The 6,215-nt window shown below is 35.6% G+C and overlaps 1 pseudogene; it reads left to right on the top strand.

The window, feature by feature from the left end:
- Positions 1-839: 839 nt before the first annotated feature.
- On the top strand, positions 840-958 carry LOC118608397 (annotated as a pseudogene).
- Positions 959-6,215: the final 5,257 nt, after the last annotated feature.

The following is a 6,215-nucleotide window of genomic DNA, read 5'->3' as shown; positions in this document are numbered from 1 at the left end:
ATTGAGAGGGTAACATTTCAGCCCTGTTTTCTCTGCCCACAGGCACACTCAGCACTGTGCCTTCACCAGAGGTGCTTTTGCTCTGAAGTGTCATATGTCATCTCTCTGTGGAATGCACCTTTTCCTATCTGCCCTTAGTGACTCACAACTGAATGAATGCTTTTGACGCTTTCTTGCTGGTAATAACAGTTATGATTTAGGGAGTGCCTATGTGGTGATTATGCAAGAAAAAATGTATGTATCACCTATTTAATCTTCAAAACAACTTCATGAGTTATATGGACAACTCATGAAGATTAAGTAATTTCCCCAAATCACACATCTAGGAAGTGGTGGATTTAACATTTTTGTAAATACATTGCATACTTGCTTTAGATCTTTTTTTTAAAGAAATTTAATGTTAGTGATACAACTAAAGCTCTCCTCCATCACATTTTCTCCCATTCTCCATTCTTCCTTCCCTCTCTAACAGTAACCCAGGGTTCATGTATGTATATCTTCTTGTGTACGTTTTTATAAATATGTATTTATCCATAAAGAATATATAGTATTAGCTCTGCGATAAATGGCATCAACTTTTGCCAAACTTCATTTTTTTTATTTTACATGATGTTTTCTAAACCTTCTTATATTGATAACTGTAAATTAGTTTATTCATTTTAACTGCTGCTTAAGAGTTCATTCTATGAATGTGCACTTTCCAGTTTTTCACCTCTAGCAACAGTTGTGATTAACAACATCATATGCATCTTCTGGTGTACATCTGTGAGTATATGCTTATAAGTTGGAGCTTTCCCTGTTTAGGCATCTCTAATTTTATTATATATTGCTAAATTGTTATCTATGGCCATGCTACCATGAATAAGCTTGATCCCATCTGATCTTGGAAGCTAAGCAGGGTCGGGCCTGGTTAATACTTGGTTGGGAGACCACCTAGGAAGACCAGGTGCTGTAGGCATAAAAAAAATTTTTTTTTAAATAAGAGATTATAAGCTGACAAGGTCCTTGCAATCTCTGAGGTCAACCAAGGGTTGCCTCGCCAAAAAGTTTTTTTTTTTTAATAAATTGTTCTCCAGAATGATCTTACCAGTTTATACTTCAGTCTGAGTACAAATACAGAATTTCTGCATTCTGGAACTTTCTGAACAGAGTCATCTTAAATATAATAGCACAGCTGAGACAATTGATGCTCAAGAAAGATAGCACAAGATGGTGGTTCCCAAACCTAAATATCCATCAGAATCACCCAAAGGACTTATAGAATGCAGATTTCCAGGCCTGGTCTCAGACAAAATGTTCCCCAAGTGATCCTGATGCAATAAATGTGTGAACCACATTTTGCATATCACTAGTCTCAGCTACCTTCTGACGATACATTATTACAGATTTTTCTCATCTTTAACTACATGTCAATTTAGACTAAGAGAAAACAACACACATGGATGCATTAGTTGCTACCCTTTACATGTTACCATAGAATATGTGCTTGACTTTTCATAGAAGAACCGTGTAAGAATCGGGAGGGAGGAGGGTTGAAATTATGTAATTCTGTTTTATTATGCTTTTTCTGTGTTAAGATTCCTAATTAAATTAAGAAAAAATAGTCTATTTTAGCTGCCAATAATTCACCATTAATAGCCAGACAAGGAAAGGGGACAAACTTTATGCTGTAAACTTTTAAAAGAGAGAACCACAGAAAAAAGTTTCTGGTGCTCCCAATCCCACCTCCTTTCCCATAGTTAGTACAAAAAAAAGGAGTGTTGACAAAAATCTGACAACTTTTACTAATTTTCTTCAATTATAAAGATGTGGCCTACAAAAGTGAGTAGGAGTAAAATTGCCTAATTTTTTGTCAGTCCATTTTGGTAAGTAATATTTTTCTAGAAATTTTCTTACTTCATCTAAAGTTTCCAATAACTCAAGGAGCGTATGAGCCACTATTAAGGATTCAAATAACCAGCTGATTGGCGTAACTGAAGAAAATCAAGATGTTCAACAGCTGTTTGAAGAAATAATGATGGAAAACTTTCCTAACCTGGTGAAGGAAATGGACATAAAACCCCAGGAAGATCAGAGAATTCCAAAAATCAAGGATCCAAAGAGGCCCACACCAAGACACATCATAATTAAAATGCCAAAGGTTAAATACAAAAAAAGAATATTAAAAGCAGCAAGAGAAAAACAGATAGTTACTTATAAAGGAAAAGATGATAAACACACAATAGAATATACAGATGTCAAATTATAATGTACACCTGAAAATTATATAATTGTATTAAACAATGTTACCCTAATAAACTCAATTTTAAAAGTTAAAAAAAAATTCTGTAAGATTAGCAGCTGATTTCTCAAAAGAAACTATGCAGGACAGAAGGGCTTAGCAAAAAAAAAATTCAACAGGATGAAGACCCAGGATCTACAACCAAGGATACTTTATCCAGCAAAGCTATCATTTAAAGTTAAAGGACAGATAAAGAGCTTCCCAGACAAAAGTAAGCTGAAGGAATTTATCACCACCAAAACAGTATTACAGGGAATGTTTGAGGGACTTCTCTAAGAAGACAAAACATATATCAAAAACAAGAATAAAGAATGATAACAACTACATTCCTATCAATAAGTACATCAAATGGAAAATAATTAAGTGCTCCAACTAAGAGTAGATGAATGGAAAGGAAAACAAGACCCCTACATGTTGCCAATAAGAGACTCACTTCAGATTAAAAGACACAGACTAAAAAGAAGAGGTTGGAAAAAGATGTTGCTTTGATGGACCTAGAAGGTATTTAAGTCAAACAGAGAAAGATAAACACTATATGATTTCACTTACATTTGAAATCTAAGGTATAAAAAGAACAAACTAATCAAATCAGACTCACAAATGGTGGACAACTTGGTGATAGACAGAGGGGAGGGGGATTTAGGGGGCTGAGAGAATGGGGTGAAGGGTTAAAAAAGTACAACTTAGTAGCTGATGGATGGTCATGGGGATGGGGAGCATGGCATACAGAATGCTATTTGCATTAATACTTTAGTTAGATGGAGGATCAGGAGAAGAAGGTAGCAATTGGGGGATCATTTTATGAACTATATAGATGTCTAACCAATGTACTGTATACTTGAAACTAATTAAAATAAATAAATTTTTAAAAAATTACATTCTGCAGTTTTTCATACAGTATTCTATATCTTTTTATTAGCTCAAATTTGTTCATTGTACAAGCTGAGCAACAAAATAACAGTAACAATGGATTATAACTCAGAGGACAAAAACATATCCATGAGTCCATACTGATAAAAATAATTGAATAAATATATAAATGGGAGAAGAAAGAAATCTCCTATGTGAAAAAAGAATTGAAATAAATTATTGTAGGTACTCTACCCTGAAAGAAGGTGAGCACAACTCCCTACTCCTTGAGTGTGGGCTGGACTTTATAGCTCGATTCCAAAAAATAGAATATGGAAAGGAGAAAATAGGAATTTCACAGTGGAAAAACCTAGCAGACACTATCTTAACCAAGTGATCAGAGTGACAGGTCATATTGAAATCACTTAGCGCCTGATATGATTCAATGACATGGCTACTTCACCTCTAAGGCATTCTTTCAAAAAACCCATAACTCCAGAGAAATCATGAGATTTTAACCTTGGAGAAAAAAATCATGTCAAACTCAAACTGAGGGACATTAAGAGAAGGAAAAGACAAGCCATTTGTAATACACATATATAATAACAGACTCAAAGTCAGACTATAAAGAGAAATACAAATCAACAAGAAAAAGACAAACAACCCAATTTTTTAAATAGCACTTTACAAAAATACATAAGAATTACTTCACAAAAAGGAAAGTCAAATGACCATTAAACATGTAAAAACGTATTCCATATCATTATTCATCAAGGAAATGCAAATCAAAACAACAGCAAGATACCACTAAATGCCTATTAAGATGGCTGAAATTTAAAAGGCTGATGTGACAATACCAAGTGTTTGCAAGGATGTGCAGCAACCAAAACTCTCATACATTGTAGGTATGTAATTCAATTCAATCACTTCAAAAAACTGTTTGGCAATTTCTTTTAAAGTTTAATACTAGCCTACCCCCTGACCCAGTAATTCCATTCTTAGGTACATATTCAAGATAATTGAGTACATGTGCCCTTCAAAAGACATGAACAAGAACATTAATAGCAGATTTACTTAAAATAGCCACAAACTAGAAACAAGTAAAATGTTCATCAATGGTAGAATGAATTGTGGTATTTTCATGCAATGGAATATGAGCCACAACAATAAAAAAAAGAACAATCTACTGCTACATACAAAATCATGGTTGGATTTCGCATACATAATAATGAACTAAAGAAGCCAGAAACAAGAATACTTTTGGTATGATTCCATTTATATGAAGTTCAAAAACAGGTAAAAAATAGCCACAAGTTTTTTGGCAGCTCCTGTCATCAAAAGGTAGAATGTAATTCTCCACTCCTGGAATCTGGGATAGCCCTGAGACTTGCTTTGACCAAAAGAATGCAGTGGGGATGACATTGTATAACTTCAGAGCAATTTGCTGTTGCCTTCTTGTTTCTCTGAGATCTCCATATAAAGCAGCCCAGTCTACCCTCTTCAAGGATTAAATACCGACATGGAGAGAGAGGCTCAGCTGATAGCCAGTGCCAACCACAAGACACATATATGAGACCAATCTGGACCATACAGGCCCAGTCAAGCTGCCAAATTACTGCAACCAAATGAGTGACCACAGATGAGACCAACAGAAGAACTGCCCAGCTGAGCTCAGTCAAAATTCTGATCCATAGAATTATGAGCAAATAAAATGGTTTTTATTTTAAGCCGCCGTGTTTTGGAGCGATTTGTAATAGGTCATTGATACAGTGACAGAAGTGAGAATTACCTCTAGAGGGTGAATGTTGACTGAGAAGGAGCATGTGAGAGCCTTTTGAGGAGCTAGATATATTATATTTTCATCTGAGTGGTGGTTACACTTATGTATATTTATACAATACACAGGTATATATTTATCTAAAAATTCATCAATCTGTACACTTAAGATTTGGGCATGTTTTGTATGTTATACATCAATAATTTGTTTAAAGGCAAGACCTAATTTAGTTTGGTGCTCTCTGGGTATGGTAGGCAGAATAATGCCCCTCAAAGATGTCCTAATCTTTAGAACCTGTGAATACGATAAATTACCTAGAAAGGGGCAATTAATGTTTCAGATGAAATTAAGGTTGCTAATCGGCAGATAGGGAGATTATCCTAGATTTTTCAGGTGGGCCTATTGTCCTTAAAAGTGGAAGCAGGAGGCAGAAGAGTAGAGTCAGAGGGAGATTTGACTACAGAAGAATGATCAGAAAAATGCAACATCTCTGGCTTTGAAGATGAGAAGGGTACCACAAGCTAAGGAATGCAGGTAGCCTCTAGAAGCTGGGGAAGACAAAGAAATGAATTCTCTCCTAGAGTCTTCAGAAGGAACTATCCCTGCCAACATCTTGATTTTAGCCCTGTGGGACCAAGTCCAAACTTCTGAATTATAAAACTGTAAAATAATAAACGAGTTATTTTAAGCTACTAAATTTTTGATAATGGTAATTTGTTACAGCTGTAATAGAAAATGAAAAACTGACCTTAGTGGATCTCGTTATAGCTCTTAGTGACCAGTAATTTTATTTCACATCAAATTACTTCCTCAGGTAGTAAGGCAACTCTAGAAGAATAAGGACAAAAACAGTCCTTTTGTGCACAGCCTCCAAAAACCAAGACCATCATCTAGGGTTGATGATGCAGTTGCACAAGGCCTTTTGCTTAGAAGGGCCCCACCCTTGGTTTAATACTTTGCTGTTCCTGCCTTGAAATTCTTAAATTTTTAAGAAGGAGCCCCAGTTTGTCATTTTGCACTGAGCGTCACAAATTATATTGTCAGTCCTGCCACCATCCCCTGTATTCTTTTTTACTCAGCACCAGTGCCAGCCCACCAGACCAGCCTCTTCAAATCGTTGGTAACTTTGTTTCTTGGATCTTATTATCCTTTCCTACCATGAGGCCTTGAAAAGAGCAACTCTCTATACCTCAATCCTCCTACCTCCAAATCTCAGAACAAAGGGGTTGGACTTCTCACCCTCACTTCAGACTTCATTACATATGTCTGGTAAACATCTGTATAACTGTATAACTGAGATGGCCTCTC

Source organism: Rousettus aegyptiacus, unplaced genomic scaffold, assembly GCF_014176215.1.
Source record: "Rousettus aegyptiacus isolate mRouAeg1 unplaced genomic scaffold, mRouAeg1.p scaffold_m13_p_9, whole genome shotgun sequence".
Taxonomy (NCBI): domain Eukaryota; kingdom Metazoa; phylum Chordata; class Mammalia; order Chiroptera; family Pteropodidae; genus Rousettus; species Rousettus aegyptiacus.
The sequence above is the reverse complement of the archived record's forward strand: the minus strand, read 5'-3'. Positions and strand labels throughout refer to the sequence as shown.